Source organism: Notothenia rossii (assembly GCF_949606895.1).
Source record: "Notothenia rossii genome assembly, chromosome: 8".
Classification (NCBI taxonomy): Eukaryota; Metazoa; Chordata; class Actinopteri; order Perciformes; family Nototheniidae; genus Notothenia; species Notothenia rossii.
In genome coordinates this window covers 26934904-26954968 of record NC_136906.1, presented here as the reverse complement: position 1 = coordinate 26954968, position 20065 = coordinate 26934904, and the positions used below count along the sequence as shown (strand labels likewise).

Genomic DNA, 20065 nt, shown 5'->3' with positions numbered 1-20065 from the left:
AGTTATTAAAAAAGAACAACCCAAACCAAAAAATATTCTGATCAAAAACTTCAAAGATGAATAGGTTCTCTTGCGTAATTGAAATTACTGGGTTGAGAGTCCAGATAAACACAAACACTTTTTAATGATACTTATCTTTTATCTTTGATACTACTGCTCAATAGTTTGTTTCACATTTGTATCTTCTAAACATTTTTATTTTTAATGTTTGTCCGAATCGTGATTATGTGATACGTATTATGTATTTCATGTTGTGCAACATTGCAATGGGTTATGGCAATTATTTATATAGCGTTGAGTGGCCTTAAATCCAATTGTGTACATTGGTTCACAAAAAAATACAACTGGTCTTACTCGCCCTTACTAAATAATTTACTTAATTAATATTGTTCAATGTGATTCATGTTAAAGGGGCCTTATTCTACACATTTTCAGGTTTCAAATTTGTAAGTTGTGCCTCTACTGTGACACGTTCCCCTGCTTTAATGCTCAAAAGCTCTTTATTTTTCTCATACTGCCTGTGCTGCAGCACCTCTTTTCACAATGTGTGAAAGTGCTAGCCAATAGAAGTGTAAAGATTATGTCACTATGTTGCATATGTAAAAGGTGTGTGGGTGGGAGAGAAACTCCCTCTGTCGGGAACTTTGGGATTTGAGAATTTGCAGACCATTTCCGAAAAGGGAAAACCCCAAAAGCCTAAAGAGACTCCTTCTAAAAGAGACACCCCAGGCAAAATGGATTTTGTATTTCATGCAATGGTTAAGTTTGGTTTGTTTTGGTCAATTTACTCCTGTCAGAATATTGAAAAGTAAACACACAAGTATATTTTCTTACTCACCTGGTGCCGTATTCACAAAGCATCTTAGGGCTAAAAGTAGCTCCTAACTGGCGAATTTAGGAGAAAATCCTAAACATAATGGGTGTGTCAGTCTTAAATTTAGGACTCCTAATTTTATTCACTAAGAGCAATTCACAAAGTATTTTAGGCCTAAAAGTAGCACCTAAGTTTAGGAGAGCTTAAAAGTCCTCGAGAGGACTCCTAACACAGTAAGACCTATTCACAAAGAATCTGAAAATGGCTGCGAGACTAAATGTTTTGGAGACAATGGAAGACTGTGAATTGATCAAGAGATATAGGCTAAATCGTGAGGGTATCAAACTTGTTGTGGAATTAGTGCGGGATGCAATAACATCCCCGACTAACAGGAATAACCCTATTAGTCCGGAAATAAAATGTTTGGCAACACTACGATATTTAGCAACAGGGAAAATGCAACTTTGCAATGCCGACGATTTAGTAATATCGCAACCATCAGTCAGCCGTGCCATAAACCAAACCATCAGCGCGCTCTCTAGACCACATATCATCCAACAGTTTATCCGGTTTCCTTTGGACAATCAACAACTACACAGGATCAAAGCCAACTTCATGGCAATTGCAGGTATGCCCGGTGTGGTCGGTGCTATTGACGGGACGCACATAAAAATAATTGCGCCATCAAAAGATGAGGACGTGTTCGTCAATAGAAAGAAAGTAAATTCCATCAACACGCAGATTTTTTTCATTCATCATGATAGGGGGACTTGAACGGCGGTACTGGCTGTTATTGAAAGTGTTTAAGTGCTGGAAATATGCTCATTGGATAATAGTTTGCAGGGTGCTTTTAATTGCCTCCTTGATTTAATGCAATTTACGTATTTTTATTGTTTGCTCTCTCTCTTTAACGTGCATATACAACGTCATTATCGTAGTCTGCACAAACTTGTCATCATGCGTTTATTCTGCTAACTGCACTGTCCATAACTATTTGATAGGAATATATTTCTAGCCTAGGCTATTTCCTTGTTTTTCGGTGATTTAGTGGGCTCGTTTGTGGGATGTTGCGGATGAGTTTCACCGAGACCGCCTGCTCTGAACAACCAATCACCGGACTGACCGCTTCTAAACTCATGAGAATTGACGTAATCCATAGCAACGGCGCGTCACTCTTAGTTAGCTCTTAGTGATTTATCCTTAGTATGGGTAGGTCTCAGTGGCTTTGTGAATAACTTTTAAGAAAAAATTCCTACGTAAAAAGAAATTGCGCGAGTTAGGAGCACTCCTAGTGGTAAGATAAAATGCTTTGTGAATACGGCCCCTGGTCTGTTTGCTTGTGTAGATGTCTCCAATATTCACCAAAAGTTAGCATTAGGACATTTACATATTCAAACATAACATTTCAGAAAACATAAAATTAAACAAAATGGTATTATATGTTATCAACAGGGAAAGTTTCATGGCTACATTTTGTAACATTATTCACCTGTAGAGTGTAGTGTCCCTTTAAAATGATCATTTAATGGCAGTCATTTTCAAAGTTACTGCAAGAAAAGTGCATAAAAACAAGGCAGTGAAAGGGTTTTTTCTGAGAAAACTTCCGCTCTATGATTGAAAGGTCATTCCCTGAAGGTCATTCAGGCCTGCAGACACTGTCAGGACATGTCAAGTCAAGAGGCTACTTTAAACAAACCACATTTAGGATGCTTCTACAATCCTTACTGAGCAACCGAACAAATATCTTCAGTCTCTCCTAATAGTTTTACTAGAGCTGCGATCACACTCTCCTGACCCTCGGACCCCTCCCCCTCGTTGTTGCTGTGACAGAGAAGATTCCTGAAGCCATCGCTCCCTCAAGTGGCAATAATAATGCATTCTTCATGAGCTTTATTAACATCTTGCCTGATTTTCCTCTTCATTTTATACCCCAGTAGCTGTGATGTGAGCTCTGGTGGCTCTCTGAAGCCCCCGTGTGGACTGAGGTGGACATTTTCAATACCAATGGTGAAACTACACTGAGGTCTCCGCTCTCTTCTACAGCAAATACACAAACGTTTTCCATGAAGTGATTGGACAGGATCTGATGCTGGGAAAGTTGAGTTAAGAAAAGCATCAAACTAATAAAAGCAAAAAATCACTACATCACTACAACCAAAGCCGTTAAGAATTTAGAAGGTTTATTTAAAAAACTGAAATTAAATGTGTTTGAAAGGAATATTACTGTGGAGTAGCTTAGTTAAATAAAACAATTATAAATGTGTGTTTCAGAGTAACATGGACACTCAAATAGGATTACAAATATGTGTGAGGCTGATCTTTACATCTTTATCAAAAGTAATGTCATACATGTTTTGATGTGCTCTGACAGGGGATGTTAGCTAATTTCTTAAAACACACTCCCATTACCTTCCCTTTTTTTAATAATTTCTTTTTTTTTTATATTCACCTTATTGCAGTATTTGAAGTTCGTTTGCTCAATGTTGTATAACTTTTAAACTGATTTAAATGGAATTGTATCAGTTTTTCTTACATTTTATCTTGTAAAGCTCTATGTAGCTTTGTTATCAAAAACACTATTAAAAGTTTTACAATTATTATCAGCAATACAATACCACCTGGACCTGAGTGTGTGAGTGTCTGACATTTTCTTTTTTAGCTCAGTTCGAAGTAACTAATGAATACTTGAAATGAAAATCTGTCTGTCCAAGTGATGTTCCATCAACGCAGGCTATATTTAATGGACTAAATGTTAACGTCTGCATGCTAATATGCCAACTTTTAGCAGGTTCAAAAGGTGTATTTCCAATATCCACCATACCATAGTTACCACCTGTCCTAAGCTTCTGGTCACATTTTGCGGTATGCATGCCAGCCTTCTATCTAGCTTATTTTATACATCTCGCATGTTTGTTTGCCCTTACACATTTTGCACTGCAATTCTTATTGTCAATATGCAAATTATATCTGTGCAATTTGTAAAATAAAATCATTATTTTTAAGCAAATCCAACCCATAAACCCCATTGCTGCAGATATTTGAGCATGAGGTGGTATGCTACTGTATGACAAAGTATTACGCCCCGTCTGTATGCATTTGCAACAGAAATATTGTTGGAAAGGCAGATGCAGTTTGTGTTCAAATAAAAAAAAAAAAGTGCAATTTGGTATGCAGCAAATGATCATGATCACCAGATTAGTTTAACTTGTTAACATTTGATAATCAGCAGAAAACACAAAATATATTGAAGTCTGATGGGAATTTAAAATGTAAATATGGTTTATCCTAAATCCATTGTTTGTTCAGCTGTTCAAACCTGAATCTAAAAGCCTAACAGGGACGATGGCTGCCCTTTATACATCTGTTACACTGCTCATCCTCTTACAAAGTAATCTGGTCCAGGTTAAATAACCTTAAAAAGAAAATAAATTGTAAGAGTTACATTTTCAACTTGATTATGATGCTATGTAGGAAGAGAAGGGATGACTGAAGACATTACAGTCCATCCCAAGGGGGAAAGTCAGAACAAAACGTCATAAGCTATCTTATAGTAAACTAAACTGTATCGTTACATTGTTTGGACTAAAATAAAATCTTTTTTTTTATGTTTTACATGACAGCTTGTGTCATTTGTTTTCTCTGACACTGGTGACTAAGACATCATTGTAGAAAACTACAGATTGTGCGATATCACTTTATTTCATTAAATGAAAAACAAAAACTATATTTGTAGCTTAGCTTTATACACTGCATTGCAGGAAATATACATGATTTTTCTCGAATTAAACCACACAAGCACACAAAAACTCAAATTGATTTAAATAAAAAAACTCAAGAGTTCTCTCAGGGAAAGTGTTAGTTGATCCCTCAGCCTCAGACAGTCTTCAGACTCTTGGTCTCCACGCTGCGCGGCGCTGCCTCATCCTGGTCTCTTTTGGCACCTCGGCCCTCGTCGGCCATATTCTGCTCGCCGGACGGATCTGAGCTGCTTCCTCTCGGGTTTCTCAGCTCCCTCCTCTCCCTCCTCTCCTCCATCTCACCGATGTCCTCGGCGACGAGGGTTTTCAGAGCTGGGATGAGCCTGGGAAGGATTTTAAAGTCCTCAAAGCACCTCTAAACAAAAAGAAAGTGGATAAAGTAAATGGGGTGATATATACTGTAACTCCAGTGGCTTTTAACAAAGGAAAGCATCTTCATGTACTTGAGGACGGGGACTCAGCAGTGGAAGAAAACAATATAAAGCTCAGGAGTGCAAGTAAACTGTCTACAGACAATTTATTGTGTGAAATTCTTTAAATCGAGGCTCAAAACTGTCGTGGTTTGAGTTTTGTTGTGTCTAGTTTTGGGGTTATTTTGCTGTTCTGTTCTACCTGTCATGTTTTCCTCCTTGTTTCTTGTCTGGTCCTTCTCCCTGTGTTTTCCTCCATGTCGTTAGTTTCCCTAGTGTGTCTGATTGTCTGATTGTGTTCACCTGTTGCCCTTGTGTTTCTCCTTCCCTGCCCGGCTCTTTCTCGTCTCGTGATTACCCCTCCCTGTATTTAGTCTTGTCTCCCCCTGTGTTCGGTGTCGGTTCATTTTTGCTTTTTTTTTAAATAAAGCTCGCTTTTGTTTATAGATCTTTTTGTAGTCTGCATTTTGGGTCCCACCTTTTTCTGTAATCTAAACAGTGATTGTAACAGAATTAACCGAGCTACAATGGACCCAGCAGATTTTTATTTTTATTTGGACTTGGTCTCCCTAGAGTACACTCTTCAGTGTCATTATGCTGAATGGAGTAGAACCTCGGCTAAAAGGGACAAAGAGGCTGTCCTCAAAAAGGCTCAAATGGAGGTGGGCAACGTGCCATGGTTGAGAAGCTCGTTGCTTGAGTCTTTTCTCGTAGCCCTGAGTGCCAGTCTCCATTCTCTGACCCTTTCTTGGGATCCCGCCTGGCGTTTGGAGGTCCACGGATCCTCCAGAAGACCTCTTAAAGATGCAAGGTCAGGAAGCCATCTCGTACTCAGGTACCGGTCCAAGCAGCCATGGTTCCGGCTCCAATGCCTGCCACAGCAGCCATGGTCCCGGCTCCAGTGCCGGCCCACACAGCCATGTTTCCGGCTCCAGAACCGGCCCACACAGCCATGATCCAGGCTTCAGTTCCGGTTCCCACAGCCATGTTTCCGGCTCCAGAACCGGCCCACACAAACATGATCCAGGCTTCAGTTCCGGTTCCCACAGCCATGGTTCCGGCTCCAGAACCGGCCCATGCAGCAATGGTCCCTGCTCCAGAACCGGCCCATACAGTCATGGTTCCGGCTCAAGTACCGAGCCCAGCAGCCATGGTCCCGACTCCGGCTCCTCGTCACCTGTTGAGTCTTCGGCCGACGCCAGCTCCCCGTGTCCTGTCGGCACTCCAGCCGACGCCAGCTCCCCGAGTCCTGTTGGCGTACCGGCCGACTCCAGCACCTCGTCTCCTGTTGGCTCCCCAGCCGACACCAGCTCCCCGAGTCCTGTCGGCGTACCGGCCGGTGCCAGCTCCCCGTGTCCTGTCGGCGTGCCGACCGTCTCAAGTCTCCTCTCCAGTTCCCTCTCAAGTCTCCTCTCGAGTTTCCTCTCGGGTCATCTCTCGAGTTCCCTCTCAAGTCATCTCTCAAGTCTCCTCTCAATCTCCCTCTCGAGTCTCCTCTCGAGTTCCCTCTCAGGTCCCTACCCAATGTTCTGGTCCGTTGGAGGTTCCGCTGGGGGTCCTGCCAACTCCATGTCCTGTTATGTCAGGGTTTGAGTTTTGTTGTGTCTAGTTTCGGGGTTATTTTGCTATTCTGTTCTCCCTGTCATGCATTCCTCCTTGTTTCTTGTCTGGTCCTTCTCCCTGTGTTTTATATTCTCCCTGTCGTTAGTTTCCCTGGTGTGTCTAATTGTGTTCACCTGTTGCCCTTGTGTTTCTCCTTCACTGCCCGGCTGTTTCTCGTCTCGTGATTTCCCCTCCCTGTATTTAGTCTTAATAATAATAATAATAATAATAATAATAACTTGAATTTATATAGCGCCTTTCATAACCTCATTGTCGCTTTACAAAGAAACATACAAGGAAAAGACATAAAACATAAACATAAAACAGGGGGCAGAAATGGAAGTGTAAGTGGGGGGGGGGGAGTGAGTTATTGTTGGAAGGCGATGTTGAACAGATGAGTTTTAAGGGTTGATTTGAAGATGTTGAGAGAAGGGGCGTTGCGGAGTTCTGCAGGGAGGGAGTTCCAGAGGGTGGGGGCAGCGACACTGAAGGCACGGTCCCCGAAGGTGCGGAGGCGTGAATGGGGAATGGAGAGCAGGCCGGAGTCTGAGGATCGAAGAGTGCGGGACGGGATGTATGGGTGGAGGAGATCTGTGAGGTACTGAGGGGAGAGGGCATGGAGGGTTTGTAGGTGAGGAGGAGGAGTTTGTAAGTGATGCGGGACTTGACCGGGAGCCAGTGGAGGTTGAATAGAGTGGGGGTGATGTGCTGCCAGGGCTTGGTGCGTGTGAGAACCCTGGCAGCTGATTTCTGTATGTACTGGAGCCTGTCCAGTCTCTCCCTGTGTTCGGTGTCGGTTCATTGTTTGTTTGTCCTCCCTTCATGTTGGTCAGGATCGTTTTTTTGGTATGTTATCTTCCTCGTGTTACCTATGGATTATCCTTGCCATGTTTTTAGTTGATCGGCTTCTTTTTTTTTAAAATAAAGCTCGCTTTTGTTTATAGATCTTTTTGCAGTCTGTATTTTGGGTCCTACCTTTTTTCGCGATCTAAACAGTGATCGTAACAAAAACTTTTCTTGTTGCCTTTTTAATACACCGTATTTAGCACTAGCGTAGCTTTTACCGTACCGTCATTGCTATGCTCCACAGTGTATTATTGTCTAATTGACCGTTTATCGTGTCATATCTTGTTTGACATTTTCACATACAAATAAACTGGCTGTGTGCAAATGCTTTAGTTAGAATATACCTTCAACTGTTTAAACAAATACTGTATATTATTGTGGATGTTTTGTATTTATGCTTGTGTATTCTACAAGGTATTTATTTATGTCGACTGATAAGCGATGATTCACTCAAGGAACACATTTATGGAGGTATAATTGTGAAGCCAGAGAGAATGGAAAAGTGCTCCCACAGTATTTCATATATTGTATTTATTTGTGTTCTTAGAGGATAATACAACTCAGAAATGGTGTTTGCATATTTAAACTTAATGTTTAAAACTAGCATAAAAAACAAGAATGGGAATCTCCCCTTTGGATACCGGTTTAAAACGTTTTTGATACTTGTGCAACAGAGAGAATCTGTTTTGTATTACAATACGAAGATACTGTACCTCTCTTGAATATAAACAACTGAAAAGTTGTCTAAATGCTATTAACATTATGCATTCAGGTGCAATAATTTGGACCAGAAAAACACTTCTCAACTCTGAAATGAATGTGTGATTCAGTGCAGTAGATGGCTGTCATGTTTTTTTTTTAAAGACACAAAGCATAGATGAGAGACATCCAATCCGGGCTTAACTAAGATATAACATGCAGGGTGTGTCCTGCCATCATTGTGACTAGTTGCAACTATAATTACAAACAAATAATTAAATAAACAATACAAAAAAATAAGACGTAAAAGAGTAAAAAGTATATTGTGCTACTTTATTATTTCAAATGGTTCCATTGTTGTGGGGAGTTTTTGCTTTGTCTTTTTGTAGACATATTAGCAGTTAACATTATAACGCCTTGTGCAGAATGCCTTGACAATACTATGTTTCAAATGTGGTCATGCCAACAAAGCCCTTTAGTATTGTATTGTATTATTAGCAATAAGGTTTCAAAATGAATGTGAAATTGAATGTTTAAATATTTTTTTTGTTTTAAATACAATCCAAAATAACTGCTCCTCTTCACACAAAGGGGAAACGCTACCTCGTGTGCATGACTAAGTGATTATAATGAGCACCATGGTGTTGTACAGTGACACGTACCCTCATGTGGTCGAAGGAGACCCCCACCCTGTCGTCGAAGTCCTCGCTGAAAAGAGGGATCTTGGCGTAGCGCTGGCTGAAGTGGTTCAGCATGATGAACTCAGCGTTCATCCTCATGCCGATGCCGATGGCCTGGGAGGTGGTGCTGTCAGAGAACATGGAGCAGAGAGTCAGAGATGTACTGTCTCCTCACTGAAGCTGAAACTAAAGAGCTGCAGGGGGAAACTGACCATGGGAATATTGCTTTTCTATCGGACATAAAGACATTTTTGTGAAGACAGACTCTCACTCTGGCACTAAAACCGGTGCAAAAATCAATGTCAATTTCTGTGGAAAGTGGAGAAGTTTGACAATGCACTCAAAACTGAGTCAACTAGGTGCTTTTATTATGTTGCCTGACTAACTGCCTTTTTATTCATTTACAAAAACACCATTAAAGCCCTGCAGAGGCAGTTTGTGACACTTTATTTCTCTCACCTATGTTTTTAATCTACGGCCTCCTCCTCCATCCCGTCTTCCAGCGTTGCCTCGTGGATCAGCAAGGTTGCATCACAGAGAAGAACTTCCTGTCCCGCAGGAAATCAATCAGGTAGTCGGGCGTAATCAAGACATGGACGCGCCCTGTTTGCCGAGCCGTCTGTAATGAACAGGCGTGGGACGTATCGGAGGCTTTGCTTGGACAGAATCCAGTCAAGCAATTTAAGAAGAGTCAATGAAGAAGGATCCCGCAGGAGCCATTAGGGAGGCTGCCAGCTGCGAGAGTGATCGAAAGCATTAAGAAATATCTGATCAATTATTCAGTCAACCCGTGTATTCAAGCTTCAGCTAGATAACCTTATATCTCTGGGATATTGAAAGCATACACTCAATTTTGCTCTTACGTAGGTCATCATTATAGCTGTAGGACATATGGCCATGTTATGTGGTCGTGCCCTTACATTTTTGGGCTGTAAGTTCAAAACTTAGGAAATGTTGGGTTTGGACTCTTGTCGCCTTGTTGCGGTCTATAGCTTTTTTGTGTGTTCGTTCTGGTTTTGTGATTTGCCTTTTTATTTATTGGAATATTTCTTTTATTATTTTGCACTTTCTTTAATTATTTTAAAGAAAGGAGTTTTTTAACAAGCAATTTGTTGTATAAGGGCATTATAGTAAAAGCAGCAGATCCAATGACACTTTAAAGGGGCCCTATTATCCTCATTTTCAGGTTCATATTTATTTTTAGTGTCTCTACTTGGACATGTCTCCATTCTTTAATGTTCTAAAAGGTCTTTATTTTTTCTCATACTGCCTGTGCTGCAGCACCTCTTTTCCCCCTCTGTCTGAAACCAGAGCCCAGTCTGCTCTGATTGGTTAGCTGGCCGGCTCTAATGTGATTGGTCAGCCGTTTAGAGATGTCCCGCCCCTACCATGTACAATGTGTTGAGAGCTAGCCAATAGAAGCGCGAGTATTATATAGTGATGTGATGTTACGGAAGTAAACTAAGGATTCCAATGGAGGCGTTTCAGGCAGGTGGAGAGTGTGTGGGAGAGAAACTCCCTCTGGAGGGAACACACAGATAGGACACACGACAGGAAAGGGGAAACCCCAAAGAGCATAATAAGGCCCCTTTGATTTATGTCTATTTATCCAACAATTTTACAACATTATGGCATATTTCCCCCCTCGTGCAGTCGTTTCTCTGAGTGTCACTGACCGGTCTGCACGAAGGCGTTGCAGGGCATGGTGTCGCCGGAGAAGGCCAGCTTCCAGCCTGACGTGTGTGTGAAGCTGCAGGCGAAGGAGTTCTTACAGTGATGCACTGTGCACGTCTGGAACTGAGAAACACAAAACACAAAATATGAGTATATTTCAAATAAACTGGGCCGCTTTTTATATTGGAAAATGCAGCGGTAACATACCTTATCCAGATCGTTCTTCCTCAGCAGCGCTTGGATGAACGACTTTACCCTCTGCTTGGGAATCTCAGCACCGGCACACAGATATGTGTTCGGGATGAGGCTGAAACAAGAAACAGAGGGGTTGTAGTGATTCATTTCATACACGTGTTTCTACTTAAAACATAGGGGAACCATAGAAACAGGAACATGCATCAGTACATGGTTTTCGCAGAACATAAATAAACTTGAATTATTTCTTTAAATTCCTTTCTTTATATCTATATAAACTCAAGATACTTACCCAGGGCATCAATATTGAGTGAACATCATATCATATTACAAAGGAAAGCAGCCGTGATGATTTGAATCCAGAAATGATCTTATTCTACCACATAAACGTATCTTCCCTATCAATACATTCTGCTCCTTCCATGCTTATAAGGTTCCAAAAGTCTTTCAGAGATTTATTTCAGTTGAATCAGTTGGCCTTTCTAATCATTCAGTTCATGAGAATAAAAACAAAACACCAACCTAAAGCCATGCTGGCAGTGCGGCTGTAATACTCACATGTGTACATAACAAAACATATATATTTCACAACCTTCCATTGAGAAACTGTATAAAATAGTCCTTAGTTTATCCAGCAAATAAACAGTTTTTAAATATCCAATATCGCCATGTAACTGGATATAACTTTTTCACACGTCATATGATAATAATAATAATAATAATAATAATAATAATAATAATGAAAATAATAATAATAATAATAATAACAATAATAATAATAACTAGTATCAGAATTATCTTAATTATCATAGTTTATATAAAAATAGGATGAGAAAGGAAATTACTGATTTATCTTTTTTTCTTTATCCTGCAACTGGATGACTAACGGGAGGGCTACCTCTGTATAAGCTATGCTTTCTGCCCTCCCACTTCTACTAATTTTGTTTGTTTGTCGGATGTATAAATTGTTTAATTATTGAAATAGTAGAATAAAGAAAAAAAGAACAAAGAAAAAACCAGAGACCAAACTAAATGTTGCCGACACACACATCCATGGTCTCGAAACATAAAAAGGTAAAGTTTATATTGTTATATTTGGAGTCTTTGTGTGCACATACTTGATGTGGTGCAAGATCTCCTGGCAGTAGTCGTGGTACTGGTTGAGCCAGTACATGATCTGCAGCAGGGCCACCAGGAACACGGGGGTGGACGGCTTCCCCGGCGCTGTCTGAAGCACACAAACATCGTTTCAAGTTATTCTAAAACATTAAATGACCAAAAGTAAACCATGTTTTAGGACTCATGGCGTTTTTTCCTTTACATACCAGTGCTCTTTCCCTCTGATACAGCAACATTAGCAGCCCCTAAGAGGAAAGAGATGATTGACTGATTTTATATATGGATATCAAATCCAAGGGATAAGATGTAGAAGTGCAAACACGGATTTCCAACTTGGTCCCTGAGGTTATAAAAGAACGGGACAGACCATCACATAAAACAAGAACAAGTCAAGAGTCTGGAACGGGTCTGCTTTCTGAGTCAAAACTAAACATGCAGCGTTCAGTTTTTATTCTCTGGAACAAACAACAACAGGCGCAGGATCTGCCTGAACCTCTTGTCATTTTGACGCGGCTCAGTTTAAGATCATCCCTTCTGACATGTATTAACGCGCAGCTGCTTACCGTGTGGTGGTCGGCGTGCAGGTGTGAGATGAAGACAGTGGAGAGCTTGGTCCACGGCGTCTCCGTAGTGTCTGCAGAGCTGCCCGAAGGTCCCCTCCCCACAGTCCAGCATCAGGGACTGACTCGGGCTACACAGAGAGAGGACATGAGGACAGGGTTTGTTTTAACTGCCATTGTGGAGTTACTCCAGCAACGGAAATTGTATCATTTTTTTAATCAAAGATTGAATAAAAAACAAATCAAAATGCATTACATTGCGTCACCTTTAAGGCCTTATCCCTACTTACAGCACTATCTCTGTAAGCATAGCTTTTCCATGTGCTTTGGCCTCTTTTACAGTATGTCTCAGAAAATGGATTGAGTGGAATAGTATTGCCATGTGGACAGGGGAAACTAACTTTTTAGTTGTGTACAGTCAAAGTGCACGCCTTTCCTTTGTGAAAAGGCCACTTTTTTACAGGTTTGAAAAATCCACATATGCAGAACCATTATAATGAAAAACAGAAGCGACACAAAGCACTACTGAGTTTTGACTGCTGATACATTATAAGACTGAGGACTGAGACTCAGGCTGATAGGTGTGTGTTTGTGAGAAAGAGAGAAGGGAGGTTGTGAAAATAAAGTGATATGGTTTATTTTAAAATGTTGTTTTGGTCTTTTCTTTTGATAACTATATTGAATGTTGATCTTTTTCATGATCTCGTCTTAGTCGTGGAAAGAAAGGTTGTTGAAGGACATTTTTTGTCATGTTCTCGTTGAGGAAATGTTCACACCAAGGGAAGGAAATAATAAACTGTGCACATAACACGTCGGTTTGCTTATCTAAAGCCAGTTGAGTAGCACTTGAAATGTTTTGGCTCTATGAAACCTGATGTACTTATATGATTCTGTTTTCTTCAAGTTTGTAACTTCTTGGTCGAATGCACTTATGTAAGTCGCTTTGGATAAAAGCGTCTAACAAGTGACATGTAATGTAACATAAGCTAAAATGACCACCATTTTATGCAATTTCTCTGAAATAATCATATGAAGCGTGTTATAGCTTTAGTCAGGGCCAAGTGGATGTTTGTGTGCCGAATGAAAGGTTGGACATAATGGGATGATTTGCAGGTGCAATCCAAGTTCAAATATTAAAAGTACATTATTTTATAACCTGTGATCAATACCTGATATTCACTAAAGTGCCACTGACGTTTCTGATCTTCATCGGAAGAGTGGATCCTGTTCCCAAGAAAACAACCTCGAAGGATTTCTCTCTTTGCCCTGCAGATAGAAAAAGATACACGATTAAACTCTTTTTTTCCGCCAAGACCATCCACTTAAAAAGTAGGAAACAGTTTTTCAAGCTTTGAAGTAAGATACATCCCTTCTGTGCTTTTAGAGAGGAGAACTCACCAGAACGCTGAGCAGCGGCAGTGGAGCAAATCTCCCTGCACTTGTCCACTTCCTCCAGAAAGTTTGGGACCTCCGACGCCTCTTTCACAAACTCCTCCGTGTTGCAGGAGGGGATGGCGTCTCTAACGAATGAGAAACAGAGTGAGGAGGAGGAGGAGGAGGAGGAGGAGGAGGAGGAGGAGGAGGAAGAAGACACACACCACTGCCTGCAACAACACTGGCAGGGGATTCTTCCTCTACATAACAAAAACAGCGAGGAGAAAACACTGGCACTTGTAATACGAGGTGAAGAAGAAAGAGGAAGAGAGCGGCCGAGTGCAATGGTCCATTCCAGATTGTTTTCTGTGACAAGGCAGCAGAGTAATGTCGGCTAAATTGGGGGGATTGAAGGATAGACTGACCTTTGCCACTCCATTACGGGTCTGAGCTGGAACTTGAGCAGACACTGGGCTCTGACACTGGAGACGTGCAGCGCTGCCTCGGCCTCCTGGGGATGAGACCAAAGCTTTTCATGTTTTCTTATAAACTACTTTTTATGGACCATACTTGAGTAATCCCTTTGTGAAGACTGCTTTCCAAGCCATAGGGAATATAGTTATAGAAAGCCACTGCAGTCAATTATGTGGTGAAACTTTCATTGAGCCAACACCAGGGAAGGACAATACATAACACGGTTTATTGTATTGATGCTAGTCCACATAATTTTCCTGTCTCTCAGATACAAAGAGACACTGGTAAATGCTTTTGCTAAGAGCACTTAAAATATTCAGTTAGCATAAATAACTTTTGAATTGTTTACAATTTTTTGATGTGCAGAAATGTATTCTTATACATTTGTTTAAACCAAATAAATGCATTAATGCAAATTGAGTGCAGAGCTATTGAAGCAGCCGAGACGTAACCTATTATGAATGTTAATTTAACCTCAGCAACTTTGTGACATTTAGTATTATTAATAATATGAGCAAAAAAGATAACACTCCACTCTCAGAATATTTCCATCAGCCATTGAAAAACCCATTTCCATAACTTAACTTTAAATGAACTGTTTACAATGTTAAACTCAAAACCAAAAATATTATAGTATATTTTGTCAAATGACAGTAGATTTTGCAAAAATCCTAATTTTGTCATAGTTTTATATAAATCATTTTCACCGTGACTTATATGTATTATAGCTGCAATCAAGCATTCCTTTAATTATCAAATAACATCACTCCCTTTTACCAAAATGACAAATAAAGCATTTTTTCAGAAAGTAAAAACTCATACGTAGACACAGCTACATCTAGTGGACTTATTTCAAATAACATACCTAAACCGAGGGGGAGAGATGGCTCCATCAGGTTAGGTTCAGTTTAACACGTTTTAAATCAAATTAAGCTTCTCAAATTGTGCTTTACCGAACAGTTTCGCAGAACATTAAAAGGGATAAATCTTACTATACTAATTATTTTTCCAATCAATGTCATAAAAAATTGTTTTATTCTTTATATTTCTATATCATTTTTTACCAAAACCCAAAGATATTTAGTTCATTAAAAGGTGTAAAACCCAGAAAAGCAGTTATTCCAAATACTAGAGAACCTTGAATCAGTGAATCTTGATAAATGCCCACTAATTTCTGCGTAATAAAACAATGCGTATTGTTTTGTGTTACCTTTGTTTTGAAAGTTTTGAGCTCTGGAAAGATCTCCGGGTGGATCATGTTCAGCTGGGCTTGGATTTTGTGACTTCTAATGTTGTGGACCGTGCAATTGTGTTCATTAAGGATCAGATGTTCAGTGGTGGAGGAGAATCTGCAGAAACACAGGAAACTGTTAAAGGTGGTGGGGGGGGCTTCAAGTGAATGGGGTATAGCCTTTTAACTATAGATATCTCCATGAACTTCCCTTCTCTTGAATACTTACATTCAGACATTTCTTTTCGTACTCGCTTTGGATAAAAGCGTCTAACACGTAACATGTAATGTAATGTATTATACAAATGTCTAAATGTTATTTGAAATACATACTTTATCTTACTATTTCCAGAACAGATATGTGAACATTGGATAAAGTCAACATTCTAGTTTAAATTTGCTGACATATTAGATTTAAAAAAAGAACGGCCTTCAAAGATAGGTTTCGTCAGATTCCTACATTTTGCAAGACACTACAGGTAAATAGAGAATTTATGGAGTTCATAACCTGCAATACAAAATATCTGTTTTAATATAAGTTTATTTATAATTATTTATACAGTACTATTTTTATTATATTTAGTTTTGCTATGTATTCTTCTTTTTGTGACTATGTATGCACCACATATACAAAATCAAATTCCTTGTTTGTGTAATCGTAGGATTATGATTTTGCAAACGTTTAATGAATTTAATTTAAATCTACGGACACAAAAAAAAGGCGCAACAGCTTAATGGAGGAATGAATTATAGTGAGACAACACAAACCTCTCCATCCACTTCCTGTATTGATCTGTTTTCAAAACACATTCTGGAGTCATGTGGACGACCATCCCTGCAGAGTCCTCTGTCCCTCCTGTCTGGTATCTAGAGACAACATTGAAATACTTTTATTTCACATAAAGAAACGAGCATTACTGAGTTTTCAAAATAAATATGACTGATTATAAACTTTTCAGCTGCTGATTGGAGCAAACCGCCTCGATGAAGTCCTCAGATGGACACTCTGCGATAATAAAGGTCGGTCCCGGGTCAGCAGGAGTGCAGACCTGCTCCGGCCGGATCTAAAGACAACAGAGAGGAATAAGTGACCCGAAATAGTTTATAGATACAGGATAAAACATTGTATTTCATATCAGACAGAGCATCTGTGTACAGCACCTCTTTGCCTTCGTACATGACGCTTTTTCCGCACTTCAAAGACGCTATGAGAGGACCAATCACTGATGTGCCACTGAGGGGAAAAAAGGTTTCATAATAGTTATTTAAGTCATTTAAAGTTTAAAGAAACTTTGTGAAATAAAGAATTATTGTTCAGGATTTTAAATTATACAACTTTTTTCTGTTTTACAAGATCAGAAATTAAATAGGTAACTGGACAATTTCACATTACATTACATGTCACTTGTTAGACGCTTTTATCCAAAGGGACTTACATACAGTACTCAATACTGTGGGCAATCCCCAGAGGAGCATTTTGGGGTGAAGTGTCTTGCCCAGGGACACAACGACATGCTGACTGCAGTGGGGTTTTAACCTGTTCTCCCTTGATCCGAACACCAACGTACTAGTCCACTACACCACATTTTATGTATCAAACAGTTAATTAAAATGTAAAAAGAGTTGGAAGATTAATACAACATTTATAATTTGCAGTCACACGAATGGATGATTAAACAAATGTGGTTATAAAGTGCTATGGTAAACAATAACAATATTCAGTATTGTTCAGTTTGACTGGCAGTAAAACATTTCAGGTTGAGACATTCAATGTAATTATTGACCGGTTTCTCTCAGGACTGCAAACGCCTGGATGCATACAAAGACATACATGATCACTTTGGATTCCTATTTGACGTGCTGTGATGACACTGATCTCCGCAGACGGGCCAATATACTCTCCTCGTCATATCCTACTGACTTGGATAAGTCATTAGGAGATGAGCTAATCCAGTTTAGGGCTTTTGTCAGCACAGAGCCAGATAAAACTCCTGCAAACAGACAGGATTTTTTTCTCACACTGCCTGTAACCAACTGCAAGGGTGAGAGGTCCTTTTCACAGCTTAAACACATCAAAAATGAACTTAGGACAACCATGGCTCAGAAGAGACTTTCAGCCCTTTCTTTGATGGCCATCGAGTCTGATCTTGTGAGGGACCTGGATTTTGATGACCTAATCAAAGAGAAAGGCAAGGAAGAAACACTTCGAAAAGGTAAGATCCACTGTCTCTCATCATTCTCTCTCTCTCTCTCTCTCTCTCTCACACACACTCACTCTCTCTCCCTCTCTCACACACACACACACACACACACACACACACACACACACACACACACACACACACACACACACACACACACACACACACACACACACACACACACACACACACACACACACACACACAATCTTCAATACTGATCACTTAGTTGAGCAACCATTTCACTACATATTTTACTTTTGTAACTCTCAATGTTTGTAACTGATACAACTTATTGTGTACTTGTACAGCCAGCAAGTCATATTTTGGCATTAAGTGGGGTGCTGCTCTGAGGTCTTGAGTGATATTATCTAGGTATTCCTGAGCCATACACTTTCTTGAGATTTATCCATTGTATTTTTGACTAAAAGGGCAAAAGGCTAGACCAGGGGTCTGCAACCTTTTTGACCAAAAGAGCCATTTTGCCCCCTTTTCCAACCGTTTTTTTTGTCTGTAGCCGCAACACATATTTGATAGCTTGAGAGCTTATCAAATTGTATTTATTGTTATATCATAGAGAAAAACTACAGTTCTTTTCCATTTATTATTTATTACATTATAGAAAACTGTTTACCTTAATAAGAAACAAATAAGTCTTATAAGGAGAATACAAAAACATACACGGGAATACTTTAAAATGAATTAAACACAGCACTTGGGTAGTCCTCTGCACATTTGAAGGAAAAAAAAATACAATTAAAATTGATCCACTTTGAAATAAATAAAACATATAGCTGCACCCTAAAAATAGTTAATTGATTGAATTATGACTGAAGATCGTCAGCTGTCTTTCTCTTCCGTGTTTTTCCTCCAATACGTAAAGGCTGCAGCCCCTTTGACAACTTCTCTCCACATATCAAACCAAGCCAGCATCGTTTGCTGTGAAAGCAGATAACTCTAACCACGCAGAATTAAACCCTCTGTGTTCCTCCGATACTTTTCTTTTCTTTGATGTATCCATAGTTCGCTCATCGAGCCGGGGGTCAGGTTATTCACCTGCAAGAAAAGGCGCTGACACGAGACCGTAGCAGGATATGACGCATATTCTAGTTGACCTAATTAAAACCTTTTCGTTTTTTATTTAGGTGTCACAGTATCACCTCAAAATACAAGATACGAAACATTTTCAACCATTCAACAACATTTAAATAGTCCTACAAATACTTTTATTTTATTTCCTTCTTATTTTTGTCTAAGCTCAAGGGAGCCAGAGCAGAGGGCTTAAAGAGCCGCATGCGACTCGAGAGCCGCGGGTTGCCGACTCCTGGGCTAGACCTACTTTGGTTGAACTATGTGGCTGCGTCCCTGCTTTTGACAAACTGGGCCCACCCACGTGCAGGTCTGGCCCACCCACAGCCAATCAGCGCGTTATAGCGCAGAGCTGGGAAGCCCAGAAGGAAGTGCCAACAGGGGATGGATGCAGAAAGGAGCAATTCCCATAGACCCCCATGTTAAAATGCCAAACTTTGCAGTAGAAATAAACATGTTTATAGCCTGGATCCAATCAAAGTTATTCTGGATATAGTTAGATTCCACCTTCATGACAATGGAATAGGGAGTGCATTTTTTAACGTGAGTAAATTAGTAAGTAAAGTAAGTTTTGACGTGAGTGAATTAAAGTATTTTTTCTTCTTGAGGTCTGCAGTGAAGCGTGTACACATTTGCTGAATATGAAAAGACTCTCTCAGTGTGTGCCCACTGTGCGACTGTCAAGGATAAACAACCTGTGGCCGCCGAGCCAGTCATGTGTAGGGATGGGTACAGGTACCGAGCCCCGGTATTAAACGGGGCCCAGGGCTGAATTATTAAGCTCCGACGTTATCGGTCGATACTGGAGAGAGACATGTAAAACATATCTGTCATATGTATTATTGCTACACAAACATTATATCGCAGTTTTAGTGTCGCCAACTGTTAGAAATTTAAAATCAATGTTTTGATGGTATAATGTAGCTTAAACATACCGTCAGTTTAAACGCTCTTTTATACTGAAAAAACAGAAATTCTTGTGCACAAGCAGTTAAGCTTTTATTCTGAAAATCCTTCATCTACGGTTAGCATTTAGCATGTGGCTAATATACGATTTCCTAAAGAGGTGAATTGAGTAGCGAAATGACATGGAGTGGTGCAAACCGAAACCTACTGATTTAACACTACAACTATAGATTTCGAGATACTACCATGCTGAATATTAAATGAAAGTACAGTTTATTTGAATACATTATTGTTTACAGACGAGAGCATTTGACAACATCCGGAAACCAAACCAGCCGTGAAGTATTTTCTGTATATTTTGGAGTATTGATTACAGCGTTTAGAATGTGTTACATGAAAAGTGATGAAAGAGAATATGAGGAGAAAAGGCGGG

At 39.9% G+C, this 20065-nt stretch overlaps 1 long non-coding RNA gene and 1 pseudogene across 2 annotated transcripts; both read right to left on the bottom strand.

Moving 5' to 3' along the window:
* Positions 1-4403: 4403 nt before the first annotated feature.
* Positions 4404-14776, bottom strand: LOC307016160 (zinc phosphodiesterase ELAC protein 2-like; annotated as a pseudogene). The gene is made up of 12 exons (XR_013810549.1): positions 14741-14776; positions 14157-14242; positions 13756-13877; positions 13527-13623; positions 12361-12488; positions 12004-12042; positions 11797-11906; positions 10691-10790; positions 10496-10606; positions 9269-9357; positions 8792-8936; positions 4404-4927 (listed from the first exon to the last, which is right to left on the bottom strand). The product of XR_013810549.1 is annotated as a zinc phosphodiesterase ELAC protein 2-like (transcript).
* Positions 14777-15420: 644 nt separating this feature from the next.
* On the bottom strand, positions 15421-17069 carry LOC307014428. The gene is made up of 4 exons (XR_013801216.1): positions 16873-17069; positions 16598-16670; positions 16205-16500; positions 15421-15554 (listed from the first exon to the last, which is right to left on the bottom strand). It is a non-coding gene; the product is annotated as an uncharacterized lncRNA (long non-coding RNA).
* Positions 17070-20065: the final 2996 nt, after the last annotated feature.